Below are 23,866 nucleotides of genomic sequence, written 5' to 3' on the forward strand. Positions count from 1 at the left end.
CAATTTAATATTTGTATCAATGAACAATGTCCCCTCCTCAAAATTTGGAATCTGTTTTCAATGGGGACATTCTTCTAAAAATAATGTAGAATTCTAATTTCTTCCAATGACTTCCCTGACCTTAGTGTTTTGTTCAGTTTTTTTGCTGCTGTGACCAAAAACCTGACAAGAACATTTTTAAGGAGGAAAACTTTATTTTCAGGTCATGGTTTCAGAGGTCTCGGTCCATAGAGGGCTGGCTCCATTCCTAGAGACTTAGGTGAGGTGGAAACTCATGGTGGAAGACTGTGGTGGAGAGAAGCAGCTCAAGACATCACACCAGGATGCAGAGAGAGAGCTCAGTTCAACAAATATATACCCCAAAGTTAACCTCAAATGACTCACCTTCTTCAGCCACACCCTACCAGCCTATTGTCATCACTTAGTTAATTCCCATCAGAGATTTCATGCACTGTTAGAGTTAAGGCTCTCATAACCCAATCATTTCACCTCTAAACCTTGCATTGTCTCATACAGGAGCTTCGGGGGAATACCTCATAGCTAAATAAACTATAACACTTACTAAGGATATCTCTTTTCTCTAGTTACTACCAAAATAGCATATCCCTATTTAGTCTTATTTTTATATTGTTGTTCTCTAATACCCTATTAAAATAATAATCATTTGTTTCCTGATAAGCATTGATTAATATAATTGCTACCAGGAATTGGGAGCTAGTCATGAAAACTCTCTGTCACTAAAGACCTGTATTTTGAATTATGAATAATATTTTGCAGCTAATACCATAGCTTTATAGTTCAGTAATCTAATGTCTGAAAAAACTTTTATTCCTCCCATTATTTGACCCTTAGTTCTAACAACTATTAAAACATTTTTACTGTTTCATTATGATTCTGTAGCAAATCCTAATCCTTGACAGCACAGATTTACAATCATGTATCATCCAAAGTAAGAGCCAAACAACATAGCTTTGATTTGTTTTAAGTGCTTGGATAGTACAGTATTTTATTGTATGCTTTGAGTAATTACACATGTGCAGTTTACTGATGGGCATAGGAGCACTTCAATTTGCTTCATTTAGTAATTGTTTTTCAATCTTATGTTGTTTCAGATTGGATGTTGAGAATTTTGTTACAGTTAAATGTTAATATAATAAATATTTGAGAATGGGAATTTATTATTTTCTATATATCATAGAAAATAATCTTAAAAATGTATAAAAATGTGATATCAAATGTTGAATCATTTTGTTCCTGTACAATTACATAGTTTTGGATATTCCACAAAATCCATGAGTTTTTAAACCACTACACATTTGCTGAATTTAGGAATAAAAATAGCTGTAATATGCCAATTGCTTTTGTTAAGTGATAGCTCAAATATCTCTTCAAGTAAAGTTTTTTTTTCCACGTTTTGCCTAATTCTTATTTTTTTTTTTAATGTGCATTGTTACTCCCCAGGTCTCTCTTCTCTTCTTCCCTTTCAGAGATTCTCGGGGGCCTTCTGTGGTTTCATCTTCCAACAATGAGGTGTCATTCATTTGGCAGGAAGTAGTAAGAGCAGTGTGGCTAAAACTGATTCCAGGATTTCATGGTTCATCATAAATTAACAGCCTTGCCTGTCCAGATAAGTTTTGTATTTGTACTTCAATTTTTGTGTCCTAAAAGACAGGGTAAATGTAGATTTTATATAGTAGACTCTTGGAAATGCTGAGAGAAAGAAATGATGCACCTCTTATATCTGAGGATGAATTTATTATCTCTATGGTATCATTGAGATAGTTCATTGATGTTGACTGTCTTAATTAGGCACATGGTGGAATTGTATTTCTCTGCTTAAAATCTATGCCTTGGTTTATACATGAAATGTTATGAAAGAAATGTGTGATTTTCAACTCACATTGAAATTCAACACAGCATTTTTTCAGTCACTGAAATATGGAATATCATGTCCAGCTACGGTCACTGTAATCTACAGACTTGATCTAATTATGATGTTCAGAGCTTCCTTGCCAACCCACAGTGGACATGCACAGGACAGCAGTGCTTTTCCAAGGCGTGTGTTGACATAGTAAATTCTAGCATACTTCCTCAGGAATACCTTTGCACCTCTTTGATAGATATAGCCTCTGAAACCAATTGCAGTAGCCTATACTTTCTGTGCTCCTAGTACCCATCTCTCACGTTTGATTGTGAGCTGAATTCTTAGCTCCTTTTACTATTTCCAGAAGTTAACCAATGAATCATTTTTACTTCATATTTAGTTCTAAGATAACTCTATCTTTGATATCATCTAAGTCATCTTTCTTTTGTGTCTTAGAGGTTAACAAATTAGAGAGGAGATTTGAAAGAAAATTTTCAATTTTAAATTTAGCTAAAGCACTTGCCATACTGTCTGTGGTCTTGGTAATAGTCATGGAAAATTTTATACATCATTTAGTTTCTCTTTTTTTTTTTTTTCTCTTGGTAGCTCCTAAACATGTATTAGTTTCTAAATATTCATAGGTTATGTTTTATAATCCATACATATTTTTTTTTCAGGTAGACATATTCTTTCCTTTTTATTAAATGTTTTCAGAATAAAAGATGCCATGCAGCTTTAAAAAATCTACAAGTAACTATTTACCCCACACCTAGTGGAAGAAATAAAGACAACAATTCGGCTGGAACTTCCTGTCAATACCACTTTCCAATCACATCCTCCACCTTTGGTGCCTTCCCCATAGAGAATAATTTCCCATTTGGTTTTGACAATGCATGAGCATTTCCTTATATTTCTTAACACATTTGTATATATCTTCACCAGTAGGGTTAGGCTGTATATTTTTAATTTTTAAATATTTTCTTTATAAGCAATTACTTAAACATTTTTGCAGACATTCTCATTTAGATGTGAGACAGATTCTTATGGGCATTTGCTTAAAAGGGAAATCATCATCTTATGACATATAGACCCTCATTAATGGACATTACCAATGTGTTTCTCAAGCTGGCTCTCTGCCAATTAACATTTCATTTAAAAGCAAAAAGAGTTTTCATTTTTTAACACTTGCTATCTTTTAAAACATTACCAGGATATAAACATGTTTCCCATCTGGTGACTATAAAATATTATTTTGGTGTTTGCATGTGCAGATTACCAGTAAATGTAGTTACTTTTAATTAGTTAATTATCACACATTGTAGAGTGACAGGCATCTCTTTTAAAAATATATTTTTTTGTTGTTATAGATGGACAGCATGCCTTTATGTTATTTTTTTATTTTTATGTGGTCGCTAAATACTCAGGGTTTTAAGGACCCCTTAAGAAAATCTAGCACTTCTGGCTATGGTGACACATACCTATAATCCCAGCAACTCAGGAGGCTGATCCAAGAGGATCACAAGTTCAAAGTCATTCTCAGCAACTTATTGAGACCCTGTCTCAAAATGAAAAATTAAAAGGGCTGGCGATGTGGCTCATTGGTTATGTAATTCTGGGTTCAATCCCTGGTACCAAAAAAAAGGAAGTTAACGCCCACTGGGTATACGCTTGTTTGTAAACAATACCGTTTCTATGGCCACTATTACATTTTATATATTTTATTGCATAATACCTCATCTCTGTAAGATAAGCATCATTCATGTACACATTCTAAAGTTGAGGAAATTATGTTGGAGAAAAATTTAGCAACATGCCCTGGCCGATATGTGAGTAAATATGTGGTTTGTTCCTAGATACTCTGATTTCAGAACTGACCCTTGTGAAAACTTCAGGGAATTTTATAATGTATTGTATTTATAAGACATTAATGCCAAGCAATTTCCAAATTAAAATAAAATGTACACATGTTGGGCCATAGTAATAGTCAGCCTTCAATCTTTGTCTCAAACAGTGTGAAATTTGCAATGCACAATTAGGCAAACATGAAAAATTCACATTTTTCTTTATGGAGGGATGCACATGATAAGGCAGCAAAACCTGAACTGCAGGATCACCAGTCTGAATTGTAGGCCTTATTCACACTGCTGGAAAGAAAATGTTCTGAGGCCATAATTGACACAATTCATGATTGAACATTAATTGTATTTCTGGGTGCTTAGTGAATTAGAAAAATCTGTCAGAATTAAAATAAGATGAATTGGAAGTTTAAGATCAGTTTTGTGATTCATTTTCTCTGAATTCACCAAATAAACATGCAGACCATTAAGTCACTGAAACTGGATGACTTTCTCTGTCTCCTCTTGGATATGAGGAAGAAATGTGTACTTTCATCAACCCAGTCGCCATGTATTTCTCTTGTTCACATCTGTCCTGAGCAATACCACCTGAATATTCAATTAAACTACCACAAAAAACTATTCCAGAATTCCAATATTTCACACACCGTAAAGAATCTAGCCAGCATCCATGTTGAAATTAGAATTTTGAGATAAAACAGAATTCACCTCTTTGGTTGGCAGGTGGAGTCTGCACAAGCTGCAGATCTCTGTACTGGAGAAGTGTTGCAACTCCTAATGGCAGGCCATGCCCTCCAGTGTTGTAGCAGAACCCAACAGCTCATCTTCATTTCTCCTTATTTCTGTGTTCCTGTCTCCTGAATCAGAAGAATGACAAGTGAGTATATGCACAGGAAATACTGAAGGACAATTAGAAGAAAACAAAACAAAACTTGGAAGCTTTTGCTTTATGACATAAGAAATTAACCATAAATTGGATGCTAGTTCATACCAATATCACATTTCAATTTGTCAGTTCTAAAATTAAATTTCAAATTATATAAACTGAAGTAACAATCTTATAAATTGAAACTTCATTTAAAGTGAAGATAGCATATAGAAAAATATTCAGTGACTGAAATATACAGAATATGTTATAAACAACAAAGTATCTTGTCTAAATACACAAACCAAATAAAATTACTGGCAGTAATTTTTAGAATTTGAAATATAATGCAGTGCCCAATGGAAGTGGTAAAGAGTGCACTTTATTATTATGCTAATTAAAATTTGTCAAAAATGTTAAGAGTATAATGTAAAATCAGAAACTCCATAATCATGATTTTAAGTTGCCAGGAACTTACATCTCCATCACTTTGTCAAAACAACAATTTCCTTTTAGGAAGATACTTTTGAATTTAATCAAAATATACTTATTACAATTTTTTAAAATTCCATGGAGTGTCTGGAGTGATGAATGAATCATTGCTTTAAACTGCTCATAGACAGAAGTGACACGTCTCTTGGGAAATTCTCGACAAGAAGCCACTGATCAAAAACTGACCAGATGGTGGTGAAACTCTGTTAAAATGAGGATCCCATGCAAGCCACAAAATCTATTAGTTCATTGCCAAGAGTTCAATTGCCAGCTGCCTGGAGATAAAGAGTTGTAGGCACATGCTGATAAACCCTAATGGGGCTGTTTTACCCGCAACTTCCATTTTATTTATCTTAAAGAAGCTTTTTCACAGTAAGTCCTTTTGATGTTTAAACCTATGTAATGAAGCTGCTGAGCTTGCTGTGGTCAGTCTTCCTCCACCAGAGACAGGTTGAACCACTGAGTCCCACTTTTTTCTATTTTTGTATCTGTTTGTCTGTTTTTCCCAATCTCCTTACTGCCTGCTTCAGGAAACTGAGTAAATGTTGGGCCTGTCATGACAATATAGAAAATGCCAAATATAATGTGCCAAATGTAATTGACCTCAAGATCAATCCTCTTTTAGGTGGATTACCTTAATTTCTGAAACTAAATTGTCAAAGCAGAGTTGATATAAAATCTGTATATAATGCCTAATATTTAAGATATTCTTTTTGCTTTATTTTTAAAATTCTGACTTTACAAATCATTAATTTTTATAAGACTGCATGTATACCTTTATTTCATGCAAAACCTTCAATCTTAACAACATAACTGCATATTCGTTTTATCAACCATAGATGTATTGTCAATATTGAATAATACCAAGGCCACCACCAAAATATGCTTATTCTAAATATCTTAATATTATTTTTACAGTACATTTTTCCATAAGGCCTATTTAATGAATTATAGAAGATGAAGTTACAATGTTTTAAAATAAACTAAACTAGTCCTTCTTTGTGAACAGATGGCATTGCATTTTGTCTGATGCCCTCGGACATCTTTGCCTCCTCTTTAGATTTTAGAGGAGCATAAAGCACACTTTAGAATAATGCTCTGGCTCATTTAACAAATTACTTGGAAGCATCAAGGTTTGGGTTGCACAGTAAGTGAGGTCTTGGCAGCAGACATATACTGCAGTACAGTTCCCCTGAGATCTGGGCCATCTAGCAAATTGGAAGGTGCTTTAAGATCAGTGCTGGGTAAGGATGTTTTCTGGACTGTATGGCAAGTTTCTGTGAGGGAGTCACAGCACAGATTCCTCATGTTCTTGAAGAAGCTCTTATCTTCTGTGGCATAAGATCGACTCTCTTTGAAGTGCAGAATTTAAATAGCTACTGGGTCATAGTAAATTTCTAACTTGACCAGAAGATATCAAGATTCTGGAAGAAGATCTGAACATTATAAGAGATATTGTAAGATCTGGAGTACACAGCATTGTTTCTACTGACAAACCTCCCATCTCTTAAAAGCTTGATAGACTCCTAGTTCTTGATTTTGCATTCTCCCTGAAAACAGCCAACATTTACTACAGACACATGTCATCCTGGCCAAGGCAGTGCCAAATAGCTGTGGGGTGAATAAAAAACATTACTTGCCACAAAGGCAGCATGCTTCATCACTAAGTATTATATACCTAGGTAATGGGACATGTAACTAAGGTTAATTTATGTCTGTCATTACCAATCAGAATTTGTCTTCATTTAGAATAATTTCCATAAGAAAAATAATATTTGTAATTTCCTATTTCACTAATTCAAATTTATATCTAATGTAAAACCATCAGCAATCAAAGGGGTAACATGTTAGCATTGATAATTTCGCTTAAATTAGCAGATTTTTGTCTAAGATATTTTCTCTCAAGGATTTTTATAATCATGGAATCACATGAAAAATTTGATTAAGGAGCATTGGAAATAATCATCTTCAAATAATTTTATGCTATATAAAATTTTATTTTATCTGTTATTTACAATGAACTAAATTCATAAAGATGCAATTCAGGTGTTTTAATGTGATCAAGAAAAACTGGCGAAACAGTAGAGTCCTATGCTTTGAGCCGGAGCACATGTAAGCAATTTACTGATGATATATCACAAATTTCACTCCAGTAATGTGATAAATAGCAAAAACAATGAAGTCAAAATAATACTGTTAATTAAAACACTATGAAATGTTTAGGAACATATATCTGGGAACAATTAATTCATGCAATTTTCTAATAATTATGTTAATTCCATGCAAAAAACTCTCAAACCAATGTGAAATGTTCAATGTTTTTAAGAATATTTTATAATTATTCATCTATCTTCCCAAAAGAAGATATATTCTTCATATTCTTTCACTCTCAGATGTTAAAGAAGAGGGTTCATGCACACTTGGTTTTGCTTGAAAAACATTGTAGGCCATAATTATAAATACTCATTTATGTTTGAAGCTTTCATAGGCAATGATTCTACAAGTCAAGCTTAAGCATTCTTGGCTGTCTTCCATCCTCTGCAAACCATTCCACTTAATGAACACCACCTGTGGCACTACGCATTCATTGCAGCAGGAAAAAATTTCCTTTGAATATCCATTACTGATAATTATTCCCAAGATAGACTCTTATATATGACTTGTAAAATGGTAGCTATAAACTTGAAAAAATTAATTCTAATATATTCTGTGAGATGCTTGGTAACTCAATGACAACATAAATTAACGGAATTCTTTTAAAATGGCATAGGTTTAATTTTGGTGAAGTTATAAAATTAAACAATTTTTTGAAGATTTTACATAGTTCTTAAATGATTATTTTAAAAATAGAAATAGCTGTAGGTCCTGATGGCAAGGGACATGAAGAAATCAGTAGTTAACATGGAGGTGGTTGTTTTTCTTGTATAGAAAACATTTTCAAAAGTTTGAATTAAAGTGCATAACAATTACACAAGCTAAACTAAAAGAAACAAAAACAGAAAACAAAGCGTTAGACACATTTAAAATGCAAATCGAGACCAAAATCCAAGCTGGGCCCCTGCACCTTAGAGTGGGTGGAGCTCTCCTGACCAAGGCTAGCCTCCACTCCAGTCGCTGCCAGCCGGTCTGTCGGTTCGGGGCGGGTCTGGCAGCGCCCGCTGGAACCGCCCAGAGCTCCGTGGTCTGCCCAATGCCGCGCGATGGTGACGCGCAGAGGTTGGCAATGGACGAACCCACAGATCACAGAATGAAGGCGGGTAGCGCGGCCGGTGGGCAGCAGGGGCTGTCTCGCCGACCTCAGCGCCCAGAGAGGCGGTTCAACCACCTGAACCCGGAAAACACCAACAAGTAGCTTCTGGTCGGAGAAGGGACTCAGCTGGCCGCCAAGACTCGGTCCGGCTGCCCGGAGAACCTGGTCCCTTCGGAAACCAAAGCAGTGCCTTTTCTCTTGGTCTTAAGTCATGTCTGAGCCACAGAGATAGACCGGCCAGATCGAGAACAAGGAGAGGGTGAACCTCAATGTCGGGGGCAACCAACGGGAAACCTACCGCAGCACCAAGACCCTGCCAGGGATGCGCCTGGCTCTTCTCGCCGCCTCGGAGCCCCAGGGCGACTGCCTGACCGCGGCGGGTGACAACTGCAGCCCTGGCCCCCTCCACTACGCCACGACCTTGACCATGACCGCCTCCTTTGTCCCCGGGCCCCGGTGGCTGCTTGGAAGGCAGCGCGAGCAACTGCAGTTCCCATGGCGGCAGCGACCACCCTGCAGGCGGCAGTTCTTATTTGACGGGCATCCAGGACTCTTTGCCTGTGTGCTCAATTACGAATGCGCCAGCAAGCTCCTCTGCTCCACTGACGTGGGCGGCCCACTTGTCCAGGAGGCGCTGCCCTGCTGCTGGATGACCTACGTGCCAAATCCCAACAAGAGGCTCTGGACATCTTCACGACCCCCAACCTGATCTGTGGCGACCCTGGCAATGAGGAGGACAAGGCAGGGCTTGGTGCACCCGCAGGCAAGACTGGCCGCTGGAGGAGACTGCAGTCCGGCTGTGGGGCTGTGGGCCCTCTTTGAGGACGCCTACTCATCTGGAGCTGCCACGGTAAGGCCGGAATTGACCTTTCCTGCTGCTTCAAATTCTCCCAATTCCTTTCCAACTTCTGTTCTTTGCCACCAAGGGCCTCTAGGACAAGCAGTAGAGAGAAGGGAGCTCCCTAGAGATGAGTTTCTCAGTTTATCTGGAGGGAGGGGGAGGGGTAAGCACAGGGATCCTGGTCCCTATCCTCCCATCCTCCCACCATTCCACTCCCCTTCTAACTCAAACTGAGATTTACTCTAGTAGATGGGACCTAAAGGGCACATGCTCACTTTTTCGTAGGATTCTGGAACCTCGTCCTCAAACCAGTATCACCTTCACCTTGAGTGGTTTTCCTTACTCTTTTGTTCCAACTTTTCCCTTTAGCTTGAATGTCTTTGTTTCTTCCTCATCCTGATGTGACATTTTTCAGTGACCCTGACTGGTATCTGGCTCACCCAGGGCAGTGGCTCTAATTATTGATATAATCTGAGGACAGAAGAAGAGAAAATGGAATATATGTATGTGACTGGCATGAAAGGATGGAAAAGTAGGAGATTCATTTTGTGAAGACAATACTGTCTCTCAAAGGGAGAATAATTTGGTATTGGGATTACTTGCCTCAGTGAGCTGACCTCTGTAAAAGCCTACCTGCTCACTAAAGTTTTGAGCCTGCTGCCTTTTCTCTTGGGTCATATCTATGTTCCTTATAGGTTGAACCTGAATACTCACTTTGATGATCCTAATTTTCTAAGTTTGAGTAATTTAAATTGTAGAAAACTTTATTTTAGTGTTTTGTATTGTGTTCCTAGCCTCAATTCTCCTCCTCCTCTTTTTTTTTTTTTTTTTTTTTTGGTTTTTGTGTTCTAGATTACATGACAACTTAAATTTAGTCCTTGACACTCCCAATGATTTCGTCAGAATCTCATGAAGTGACTATGAAAGTAATCAAAATGATTTCTGCAGTTTAAAGGAAATAAAAGAAATATAAATAACCAAAAAATTATACAGTATGTGAATGGGTTCTAATTATATATGAGAACAGAGTACTGTATTTAGTTAAATCATTACAATTGCTTGTATCTGGTTTGCTTAGACCACCCAGAAAAGACATATTCTTGAGGAGAATGGGAATTCTCCCAACTTTACTTTGGTTTTATCCTTGTTATTATCTTTCTTTGTATGTCTGAAATCCTGCATATTACATATTATGAAGCTGTCTTTTCTCAGAAAATGTGCTTTTGATACCACTTTGGAAGTTTTCAAATGTGTTTTGTTTTCGGTGAGAAGGAGAATATAAAAGAGACTATTTAAATGGAATGCATACACAAATTCTAGCATGTCTACATTCTTATATTTGAACTTAGAATTAATAACTTTAACTTTGAAATCTTTCTTTTAAAACCATTCTATAAATTCAACAATGAAAGTTTGCATTTAGATAAAAGTGTATATTTATTTAAATTATATCACAGGCTCATGACCATTATATCAGTGTTGTTTGGTTTCCAGAATGAGTACCATGGTGCTCTTTCCACTTGGCTGTTAAAAAGATAATCTGAATTTGTTTTCAGGCTCATCATGTAGTTTATTCCCTTCTTCTCCAGATTGTGTGCTATAAAAAAGATGGGATGTTTTATTATCATTCCTCATAACCAAACATATTCTTATGTTTTATGTTACATTTTATTGTAATCAAGTTACAGAGCAAAAACTTTAAGATGTTCAACTTTATCATTGCTATGGAATTTGATTCTATTGATTAATGATCAAGAGTTTAGACCATTGACTTGAAAATAGTTTGTTGGTTTAAAATCTTAGATTTTATTGTAATTATAATGAGGATTTGGCCTGTATCTATTTTAGATGAGGAAAGAACATAGATAGATACAAGGTTAACACAAGATCACATATCAAGTGGAAGCAAAATCAGCTAAGAATCATTGACCTGAAAAATGTTTTCAAAGTCACCCAGTCACCTTTCAATAAGTTCTCTTCATTTTGTAGATGAGGAAAATGAAGGCTGAGATGCTAAGCGATGGCCAACATCAGATGTCAAATTAATAGCAGAATCAAAATTATTCAAGAGGTCTCATGATACCTTTCCCAGGCCCTTTCCACCAAAACCATTGATTATAACTGACTAAATTGTGAAATCTCTACAGATGGTGTTACTCTTTTGATTTAATGGCACATAAAATTCCCTAGAGTTCAAATTTTGGGACACAATTTATAATTTTTAAAAATATGTGTATTCTAGGAATTTGGTGAAATTTTTACCTTGTGCCACCCAAAAATAGAATAAAAATATGGGATTCGACTAAACTTATTAAATAAAAAGTAAAAAAAAAATAAAATAAACGACATTGGGTACAACCATAGAAATGAAAAGTTGTACCCCTTTTGTATACAGTGAATCAAAATCAGTCTCTAAAAATAAAAAATAAAAAATAAATAAAATGCAAATCACTTGTGGAAATTAATTAAAATTCACTTCAATTAATTGCCTGTATATTAACTGAAGTTCAAAAGGATTTAAAGTGGTTGTTTTAAATATTCTTTTACAAATTATAGATGATTTCTAAAAGTGTGATATATATTTGCATGTATGCAACATCGATTTGTAAACTTTTTGATATTAATATGTTGAATTTTTTTTTTACTTTTTATTTGTGTTTGGTGCATATATTTGTGTCTGTTAATGTTCTTATTCATTTTTTAGAACTTAGGAGTTGTAATAAAAAGACATGTATGTCTCTAAAGTGTGTGAGATAGATATTCATGATCTGTTAGTCTGCTGAAAAATGATGGTTCATAATTTCTCATCTCTGTTTTCTCTGTGAAAGAGAAGCTATAATGGTTTAAATTATACTCAGTAAAAATGATTTAGATTATTAGCTGAAGACAGGAACAACACTGTATGCAACCTACAATTCAGGGAGTGTTTTTCTTAAGGAAAAATAACAGATTTGCTATAAAGTGTAATGAATGCTGCTTCTAGAAGCTGAGAATACTACATGCAAAAACTTCAGTGAATATGGTCACAGAAGATGCTTGGAGATGAAATTTTATTTCTCCTGGTTAAAGCAGGCTAAAATTTAATGGATTTGTTTGTAAATTTTTAAAAATTTTAATATCAAATATGTACTTGTACAAAATTATAGTTTGATTTTTTTCTGTTAAAATAGGAAGATTTCTTGGAGTATTGTTTTTCTGTAAGAGTTTGCAAAGGTTCTTCTATACTTTATGAGAATCTAAATATGTGGAAAGATTTTCCATCTTAGTATAATTTCTTGTGTTGGATATTGACTCTAAGATGTTCTTAATTATTATTATTATTTTGGTTCCGGGGATTGAACTCAGGGGTGCTCAACCACTGAGTCACATTCCCAGCTCTAATTTGTATTTTATTTAGAGACAGGGTCTCACTGAGTTCTTTAGTGCCTTGTGATTTCTGAGTCTGGCTTTGAACTTGGCAATTCTCCTGCTTCAACCTCCTGGGCTGTTGGGATCATAGGCTGAGCCACCATGCCCAGCTAAATGTTCTTAATTATTTAAAAGAGCAAAACCTTTTTACTTTTGAAAGAGTGAGTCCTTTATACACATGTTACCTCTTACATTTACTTTCTTTCTTTTCTTTTCTTCTTCTTCTTTTTTTTTTTTTTAATGTGAAACCTTTATTGTCCTGCAAGGTCATGGCATAACTGATTTTAAGTAGAACAGGTAGTTCTTATTTCTTTCTTAGTTGCTCTGCTCACTCACTTCCATGTTAAGTGCAGTATTCAGTTATTCCTATATCAACCAGTGATCCATCTCGTTTCACTTCCAGGGGCCTTCTGGGAAAGGACATGGAAAGGCTATATAGGGATGGATAGTACCAAATTTTCATCATCTAGTCTGATAAGATCTGTGAACTCCAAGACTTAAAAAACCTCTCTCAGGACATTCCCATTTAGACATCAGAGAGCAACAGTAATACTTTTTCAGTTGCTTCAGAAGGTTCTTCAAGTAAAACAGGAATCTGCTTCTGTGAGGGCTGTTCAGCAGGTAGGAAACTTTAGTCAGAGGCTTAGGCAAGTTCAGTCTCTTTGCAGCTTCTCTGTTAGTTGTTTTAAAAGATGTCTAACTTGCCTTTTCAAGCAACAATTCTTCATCATCCCCAAGTCTGTGATTACTGGTTAACTTCCAAGTTTTACCAATCATTTGATAAAAGCACTCTTCCAGTTTCTTTAATCTCATTTCCTGGTGAGCTTTTAAAACATTCTCTATGTATTTGTTGGCCTTTTCACCCTGTACCTCTTGTTTTTGTTTTTGCTTTTGTTTTTGTTTTTGTTTTTGTTTTCTCACAAGTTTTTGTCTGTTTACATTCTCTTCTTCTTTCAGATAAACTTGGGGAGATTTAAATGAGTTAAGTCATGGAAATAATTAAAGAAAGAAGAGCCAGCAGTACGAAAACCCAGGCACAAAGCAAGATGAGATCTTTATTTTATTTTATTTTATTTATTTTTTTTTTTTGGTGCTGGGGATCGAACCCAGGGCTTTGTGTTTGCAAGGAAGATGAGATCTTTAAATCATAGTTCTCAGATCCCACTCGGGAGCTCAAGACCCAAAAGTGGGAGCACAGAGAGGAAGACAACACCAAGGACCTGCAAAGCCATGGTGCCTTACATTTAATATTTTTTGTAATTGAATATTTTGTAATATTAATTGTAATTGAATAGGTAACCTAGTATTTTATTCATAATAATGCAGCATCTTATTTAATCAAGGTTCAAATGTGTTGACAAATTTTAATATGTATTTTCCCATTCAAAATTATACTATAAGTCTCTTTTCAATGAAAAAATTCTTTTTAAGATTTTCCATAAATCTCCCAGAAATCACAAAGGATTCTTCTTTCTTTCACTCTTTGGAGAGAGTTGCTAGAAATAAGGAAGATTCTTACATTACTATTGATAAGCAGCTTGGCAAGCATCCTCAACTAAAATGTGTTGCTTCTGCCTCCGAGGGCAAAGGAGTAAGAGTAAAATATCATTCAAATAATTTTTTTTCAGAAACTGTTTCATGGGAATTTTCAAAAGATATGTCAATGTCCCCATTGTCAAATATGTTTACTATTATCATAGTTCTGGTGTTTGTCTATATTAGATAATAGTACTAAAGTGCTATTAACTATAAATTCAGTTATTTAAAGAAATATTAGTCAAAGCTTTATTTGAAGTCAGTTTATTTTAGGCTAGGTATTTTCAATTGTGGATTCACCTCACTTATGTGTGTGTTTTATTAGTATGCAGCTTTTTAAAAAATTTAATTAGAAATAAAAATCCTATCTGTGTATGGTGTAAAATATCATGATATCCAATACATTGTGAAATTGCTGAGTCAAACTATAAGGACATATGCATTACTTAAACATTTATTTTGTGATAAGTACTCTTAAAATCTGCACTCTGAGTGATTTTTAAATGTACAATATATTTAATTGAGTCATAAACCACAACCACCTTTATATATAACAGATTTATTAAAATTATTCCTCCTCTGTAACTGAAATTTGTACCTTATGACCAACATTTTTGCCATCCCCCAACTTCCCAACTTCTAATAAACACCATTTTCTTTCTTGTTTCTCTCAATTCATATGTTTTAGTATTCAAGATAAAAGTGAATACACGTGAACTGTGCTCTTATGCCTAACTTATTCCACTTTTAACATAACGTCTCTCAGATTCATTCATGTTATCACAAATGAACCAATTTCCCTCTGTTTTAAGACTGAAATAGTAGCCAGGAATGGTGGCATGTGCCTATAATCCCAGCAGTTTAGGAGGCTGAGGTTAGGAGATTGCAAGTTCAAAAGCCAACCTCAGCAATTTAGTGAGGCCCTAGAAAGTTGTGGAGAATCTTGTCTAAAAAATAAAGGGCTGGGGTTGTAGCTCAGCACCATAGCACTTGCCTAGCATGTATGAGACACTGGGTTCAATTCTCATCAGTACATAAAAGTAAATAAACAAAATGCAGGTATTTAAAAATCAATAAAAATAAAATTAAGGAAACAAAATAGGCTAGGATGTGACTTGTAGATTAAGCACCCTGGATTCAATCCCAAGCACAAAAAAAAAAAAAAAAAAAAAAAGACAGAGAGAGAGAACAGTATTCTGCTCTAAGTACATACCAAATTTTATCAGTTTATCTTTTGATAGACATTTAAGATGATTCCATATCTTGACTATAGTGAATAATGGTGAAATGAGCATTAAAATGTTGCTATTTTTGAGATATTAGCTTTATATACTTTTAATATATAACCAAAGGGTTTTACAGATTATTTGGATACTTGTGTTTTTATTTTTCAGTAACATCTGCACAGCAATACTAATGTGCATTCCCACCAAAATTGTGAAAATCCCTCCATATCCTTACCAATACTTAGTTTCTTTTTTCCTTGTATAGTCCACCAAAGCTCCTGTATGAGACAATGCAAGAATTTTCAGAGGTGAAAATGATTGGTAATGAGATTTAACCAAATGGATGGATTAATCCACTGATGTAGCTTAACTGGGCAGTAATTGTAGGCAGATAGGGTATGGCTTTGGGGTTTATATTTTGCACCTGAGGAGGAAACCAGCTGTCTACTTTTTGGCTGTCATGTCCTGAACTGCTTTCCTCCTCTATGCCTTTCCATCATGATGTCCTCCCTGGCCTTGAGCCCAGAGCAGTACAGTAGGCCATCTAATAGACTGAAACCTCTGAAACTGAACCAAAATATACTCTTCCTTCTCTCTGTGTTCTTGTCAGGATATTTGGTCACTGAGACTAAAAGGCTAAAACATGTCTTCTTGATAGTATATTTTCTAACAAGAATGAGGTGATATTTCATCATGGTTTTAATCTGCCTTACTGTTCATTATTCACACATCTTTAGTTTTGATGAAGATAATAAGATAATATTTTATTCATGTCACTTGCTTACTTTTCAGCTGGGCTATTTATTTCTTAAATTTTAGTTAAGTTCCTCAGATATTTTGGATATTAAACACTTATTAGATAAATTCTTGTAAAGATATTCTCCAATTTTAGGGAGATTTTTCTCTTCATTCTATTAATTGTTAGCTGTGCAGAACCCCACTTCATTTGATGTAATCCAATTTTGTAATCTTGCTTTTGTAGCCTAGATGTTTATGTTCAAATCTGAATATCATTGGATGTTAACTTTTCTGTTTAGCTTTCTTCTAGTATTTTCAGTTTTGGAACCTACATTTGTGAGTTGACTTTTGACTATAATGTAACATATGTAATTCCTTATGATGAATTTGAATATTCAATTTTCTCTAAATCAAAGAAAATTTATTTGGTTTATTAGAGAAACATCCCATATCTCATTGGATATTCTTGGCATCTTTGTCAAAAATCAATCACCATAAGTGTGTGGATTTATTTCTGGGTTTTTGATTCTGTTGCATGGTCCATTTTTTAATTTTTGTATCATTACCACATTGTATTAATTACCTTAGCTTTCTAATACAGTTTGATTACAACTAGTGTGATACCTGCATTTTTTTCTTTACTCATGAATGCTTTAGGTTTTCAGGATATTTTGCGCTACTATATTGTTGGTATTTGGGACAGAGGTCCCAGTGAGAATGAGGACGGCGATGTCTCCCAATGAACACAGACATGGGAGACCAGGCTCAGAAGACACAGATCTAATTTTCTTATGATTGTACAAGACACATATAGGTACATTATTCAATCAGGTTAAGATGCTTGTTCAAATGTAACAGAACCAACCTATAGGTAAGCTATACATCCTATTAATGTAAACAAACCAATTATCCCTAAGTGCTTCTGTCTGGCAACAAGTCTGAGACAAAGGACAGGGGGAAGGTCAAGCTCCAGCACACAGCATGCGGCAAGGCAACATAGGCGCACTCACACCACAGCTTGCTGTGATGCCTATTGAGCGAGGCATTCCCTCAGCTCGTAGCTCAGCCTCAGTAACCGCAAAGGCCTATAATCCATGGCGAGTCTTTACCTTTTCCTGAGTTTCTCCATCCAAACTGTTTGGTTTATTTAAACCATGGTGTCAGTGACTGCTGACAAATAACCTTGAGGAATGTTCCCTACACTATATGAACTTTTGGATAGTTTTTTTTTTTTTTTTTGTGTGTGTGTGTGTGTGTGTGTGAAGAACTATTTTAGAATTTTGGTAGAGATTGCCCTGAATCTCTAAATCATTTGGGGTAGTATACATATCCATAAGTATGGAATATTTTTAATTAGTTTGCATTTTCATTCATCAATATTTTATAGTTTTCCATGTGCAGATCATTTACCTTGTTGGTAAAATTTATTTCTCAATATTTATTCTTGCTTGTAAGCTATTGCAAATGAATTATTTGGTTCATTTCTTTTTCTAATACTTCACTGTTAGTGCATGGAATTGCTACCCATACTTCTATTTAAGTTGGTATTGCACAATACTACTCAAATTGTAAGATCTAATAGATTTCTCCTTCACTTCCCAATACATACGCTTTAAGAAAACCTTTAAATAATTATTTTTCTCTTCATTCTTTCATATGTAACTCTACTCCCAGTCTCATGCCAGATTTACATCCTAGGAATGCATGTCACAAAAATCAGAAGTCATACCTTTAAAATGGAATCATCATGAAAGCACCACAGTCTGCCAGTTCCTTTGGGAGAGTAGTAACCTAAATTTAATAAGCAGTAGTTAGCAATCACAATGACTTAATCACAATTTCTCATTTCTTCCCCCAACATCCCCGAGTACCTTTTCACTTCCTCACTAGCCATTAATATTCCTCCAACCTTTGTTTCCAGAGTTGAAGTTAGTATGTTTCCAATATAGCAAAAGTCTGTTTAACTCTGGACCAACTTTCCAATGACATTTCTGACCTTACTATGGATATCAGGATATTCAGGATATCTAGGAGGTCTTCCTCATACACAGGCCATTCCCAACACTGTAGCTATACTGCTACTGAAAATTATTTTCCCCTTCAATGAATCTCTTCAGCTCCTTCTAGTAACTGAGCAAATCACTCCACTGCTCAGGTTATTCAGGATATGTGATGAGCATTTCTATTCTCACAAAAGCTACAGTGTACTTCCCACTGTCAGTCCTCAGAAAAATTGAACGGGCCAAGATGATTCTTAAATAGAAACTAGCCAAACTCTATGGGAAACTCAATCAATTTTCACAAAAGTCTAACTTTATTCTTAACTTGATGATACCTTGATCCCTCCTGTTCAAATAAATTATCTACTTGCAAAGTGACAGTCAAGTCAATAAAGATCACTACACCATCTGTGCCTTAAAGAACTCTTTTCTGACCTACCTGCCATCTTTAATTACTGCTAAGGGCTTATTATATATGTTCATACTTACCACTAACTGATCAAATCTCTACATCCTACATATACATGCTCATATTATCCAATAACATAATCACTTCCATTATACCTATATCCACTAAAATTTAGTGACATCACTGATTTGAAGAGAAAATGATCTTAAAATTTTATCCTTAACTCCCTCTTGTATTTCAGATCATATTTCCAGGAAAATTTTCCTCTTAATTTAGACAATAGACAAATTTAGACAATAGACATGTCTGCAATGTAAATCTACTACAACATTCATTTTTTGATACTCTAAACATCTTTGCTTTATATATGGTCTTTTGAAGTAATATTATTGTTATGTGCTAAACCTATACTTTCTTTACTTTTTTAAAAGACTTAAGGCAAAATTTTATTTTCATAATAAATTAATTTCCATGACAGACATTTTTTTTCACACTGGCAAATACACTTTAATTGTCTCCAAAACTTTCTCCCATCTGCCAAACAAGATTATCATTCCTTAAGGCAGGTAACACTATCCTTATTTTACATTCCTTTTAGAATATACCTCACAGAGCAGCACATACCTCTGAGCATTGAGAAGATTAAAAATATAGCCAGAAACCTAAATTCCAGGTTAGATTCACAGCCTCAGAGCCACTCAACAAGCATATTTATAGGTAAAATCTGAAGTTCCAACAGATCCATCACAGGACAGAACCCCATCTCCAGGGACAAAGTGAACATTTGTCCCAGCCAAAGCAAACCTAAGAAACCCAGCCTAGGCCTACTGGTTTGAACTTGATGAGACTGCAAAAGGACATGCCCACCTGGCAAACCTTATGTGACCTCTACACCCTCTATTAGCAACAAAGAGGGTCTCTCCACAAGAAATGTGAAGTGACTGGTCAGCACTAGGAGGAAAGTAGGGATTCCAGCTCTGGCTCTTCAACTGCCATAGTTACGTTTTATACGACTGGTTAGTAAGGGATACAATGAGCTTTTAATCCACTCATTTGAAAATTACTAAGGAATGTAATGTCACAAAATACTATTTTGCAGTACATGATGATAATATTGAGAAAAAATTGTATATATATATATCATGTGGAACATTTTTATTTCTAATTTATACTTTGTAAGATGTGTGACAATGTACAAAAATGTCCAATGCTAGGTGGTGATTTTTTTTTGTATTGTTTTATTTATATTTTACCACATAATAAGAACTACCTTTAAGAAATTTGGCTTTGGTTCTATAAAGGCCACTAGGATAATTTTTCTTTAGTTGTACATGGACATAATACCATTATTTTACTTATTTATTTTTATGTGGTTCTGAGGATTGAACCCCATGCCTCATACATGCTTTGCAAAAGTGCTCTACCACTGAGCTACATCTCTAGCCCCACATTAGAAAATTCTTAAGCCTACAAAAGACACCTTGGTACCATTGCTGCCAGGCACATCTGACTCCAAAGCAGCATGCATGTAGTTTCTGGTTCTAATGATACACAGTCATTCTGAAGCACAACCATTAATTCGATAGGCAGGGACAGTGGAAGTCTAGGCAGTCCTATATACCTCTGTGAGAGGTATACATGAGCCTATCAGTAATGTCCTTCTACCTGTGCCAACTTTGGAATGGGACCACCATGCAATCTTATCACACTAACCATGGTTCCCCTGGGGAAAAAAGAGGCAATTTTCTTAATTTTGGAAAATATTTTCCCAATAAATTTCTGAATTGCTCTGTCACCACTCATAAATCATTTGGTATTCTAATAATCTTTTTCGATTTATATATCTAATTTTTTTTTAGATTTATATACCTCACAGAACAGCACATACCTCTGAGCATTTACTGACAAGATCAAAAATATAGCTAGAAACCTAAATTCCAGGTTAGATTCACAGTCTCAGAGTCACTCAACAACCATTTATATTTGTTGATTTAGAATCATTTTATCTTTGCTCTTCTTCTATTTATCCTGGAAAATAATCTTTCAAATTCCTGATTCTGTATGTTCATTTCTTCCTTTGGACAAGAAAAATTCTCAGCCATTACATCTTTGGCTATTTTCTTTGATTAATTTCTGCATTTTCTATTTATTCTGTTTTTAGATTAGGAGATTATAGAATCTTTCTTTCAAAATAATTAAAATGATTAAGTTACACATTAAAAAGTAACATAGGAAATTGTGTAATCAGAAATTTCCAAACAACAAAAACTGATAAAAATGCTCCAGTGGCCGCTGCCGCTGCCACTGCTGCGCTAGTGCTGCTGCAGCTGCTGCTGGTGAGGTGAAGTGAGGTGAGCTATGGTGTTGTTGGGCCGGTGCAGCTGCTGCAGCCCCGGAACAGGGTGAAAAGCTGGGCCATCACGGGCTGGCGGGGCGGCGAGTCAGCTGCAGCGTTGTTTCCTTAGGTCCGGTCCTGTCTGCATTACCGCAGGGAGATCGCCTGGGCCCAGGGAGCCGAACCAATGCTGGATCTGGAGGTGGTGCCTGAATGCTCTCTGGGGAGGGAGCAATGGGAATTCACGCTGGGAATGCATCTAGCTCAGGCAGTAGTCATTCTTCAGAAGCACTGTCGCATCATCAAAAACTTCCAGGTTCTCTACAGTGAGCAGTGTCCTCTAAGCCATGACCTTATCCTTTACCTGACTCAGGACGGGATCAAACTACTGTTTGATGCTTTCAATCAAAGACTTAAGGTAAACGAAGTATATGACTTGACAAAAGTAAAGTTAAATATTGTGGAGTACATTTTAACTCTCAGGCCATTGCACCTACCATTGAGCAGATTGACCAGTCTTTTGTCGCAACCCATCTGGGAGCGTACAACTTTGCTGAACAGCTCTTCCACCTCAACTTCAGAGGCCTGTCTTTCTCTTTTCAGTTAGACTCATGGACTGAGGCTCCCAAATATGAGCCCAATTTTGCGCATGGTCTAGCTTCTCTCCAGATACCCCACGGAGCAACAGTAAAATGAATGTACATCTACAGCAGAAATAGTCTACAAGATATCAAGGTTCCTGTGATGCCCCTGAGCTGTTTCCTGGGCAATGTGTATGCTGAGAGTGTAGATGTTTTTCAAGATGGAACTGGATCCTCAGGTTTAAGACTTCGCCTACTTGCTGCAGGTTGTGGGCCTGGCCTACTAGCAGATGCCAAAATGTGGGTATTTGAATGCTCAGTGTATTTTGGTGATTCCTGCCAAGATGTTCTTAGCATGCTTGGTTCTCCACACAAGGTCTTCTACAAGTCAGAAGACAAGATGAAAATTCATTCTCCTTCCCTTCATAAGCAAGTTCCATCCAAGTGCAATGACTACTTTTTTAACTACTTCACTCTTGGGGTGGACATCCTCTTCGATGCAAATACAAAGTGAAGAAATTAGTCCTACACACCAATTACTCTGGGCATTATAATTTTAAATTTATCACCGCTGTGAGTTCAAGATCTCACGAGTCATAAAGAAAGAAAATGCAGATGGTCAAACAGAAACATGTACGACCTACAGCAAGTGGGACAATATCCAGGAGCTCCTGGGCCACCCTGTAGAGAAGCCTGTTGTCTTGCACAGGTCCTCCTGCCCAAACAACACTAAACCATTTGGCTCCACATTCTGCTTTGGTCTTCAGCAAATGATCTTTGAGGTTATGCAGAACAACTACATTGCCTCAGTGACCCTGTATGCACCCACCGCCGGCCTGGTGCCCACCTGAGAACTGCAGAACTCCCCTAGAGACATCACCACCCTTGCCCATCTGCCCATGGAACTGTGTGTTGCAACCTGCTCAGTGGGTCTCTGTGCCACCTGTGGGTATTCTTGAACACCTTGCCAGTGTTGAAAGGCTCTTGGGATGTTCTGAGGTGGGACTCAGGCTGGGTGCTCTGCCATGAGACAAAGGACCCAGATGTTCTTCTGTCCATCCTAAGCCTGCTGCTGCCAGCAGGGAACACAGACTGCAAAGAGAAGCACAAACTTTGATCCTTGATATCTGGACACAGAAGTTCTCTAACATGTAAGGAAGCAAGACACGTCAGCCCCTGTCCCGCACACATTGGGAAAACTCAGGGCTCTTTCTGTGGCTGGAGACATAGGCACCCAGGATGAGGACAAAGTCCTGCTTTTGGCCCCGCATTGCCATGTGACCCTTACGGCAAGCAGGTAGCGTGTCCATTAGTTACAACATTTGCATTACATCCACTTTAGTTATTGATGAGCTGGCTGTGGCCAAGGTGGCCTACCTACCCTTCCTGGTTCCTTTCTTGGACCCATTCCCCACCAGACCTAGGAAACACACCCAAGTGGTTGAAACAGCTTTCTACCATCCAGGTATGTGCTCGGACCTGGTTCCCACCACTCCTGGAGCCAGCTTTCAAGGTTTCCTGTGCCCCTGTTCTGCCCAGCCTGGCTGGCAGGGCTGCATGTTTCCATGCTGTTTGCCTCTTTTATTTAATGCCAAAGTTTTAGCCAAAGACATCTTCCTTCTTTTGTTGTGTTTTAGCATTCTGTCCGTACTATGGACCAACTCCCTGCCCCAAACCTGGGCATTGTCCTCTGGCCAGGCCATTCATGGCTTGATGTTGGGGGCCTCAAGGGATGTTGGGTTGCTTGGTCTCTTCATGGGTCTGTCTAATGGAAAGTAGTATATATATGCTTTAAAAATTATTAATCTTTTTGGAAAGAATTAAGAAGAGAAATGTATAATTTTATCCCATTTTTAATATTTTGGTTTAGCAACTTGTGATACATAGATGAAAATTTTGTGAGTTTTTCAAATGTGTGTACGGATTTTTGTAAATATGACTTTTTTGTAATTAAAAAAAATGCTCCAGTAAGGAGCCAAGAATCTCACTGATCTGGAACCAATCAATCTTTCTTAGCATGCTGACGTACTGTATATATGAATATGCCGTAGCTTCCTACCCTTACCAGCTTATCTCTGATGGTTCTTTTTCTACAGCTTATTTAAGTCTTCAAGGGAACCACATCTTATTTGTGGTTTATGTCTTGCTCTTCTCATATGTAGATTTAAGTCATATTTCATGAGTATCCAAATATTTTGCAGTAAAGGGGTCACCAAAAAAATTTAATTGTAGATATTACTTAACACAAATTTTTAATAGTGCTATTTCAATATCAAATAACACATTTAGATCTTACCACATTTCATCATTAAATCTTTTGCTTAATAGTGCTATTTCAATATCAAATAACACATTTTAGCTCTTACCACATTTTATCATTAAATCTTTTGCTTAGGGACCATATAATTTCTCATAGTAAATTTAGAGATAGAAAAACTATTTGCTATTCCCCTGAGAGAAATAGA

The 23,866-nt window shown here is 36.3% G+C and overlaps 2 pseudogenes; one reads left to right on the forward strand and one right to left on the reverse strand.

Annotated features, from left to right (window-relative positions):
- The first annotated feature begins 9,064 nt into the window (after window positions 1-9,064).
- LOC124985886 (phagosome assembly factor 1-like) lies at window positions 9,065-23,375 on the forward strand (annotated as a pseudogene).
- On the reverse strand, window positions 12,892-13,808 carry LOC124985887 (UBX domain-containing protein 8-like; annotated as a pseudogene).
- Window positions 23,376-23,866: the final 491 nt, after the last annotated feature.

This window comes from Sciurus carolinensis, chromosome 5 (genome assembly GCF_902686445.1).
Source record: "Sciurus carolinensis chromosome 5, mSciCar1.2, whole genome shotgun sequence".
NCBI classification, from domain to species: domain Eukaryota; kingdom Metazoa; phylum Chordata; class Mammalia; order Rodentia; family Sciuridae; genus Sciurus; species Sciurus carolinensis.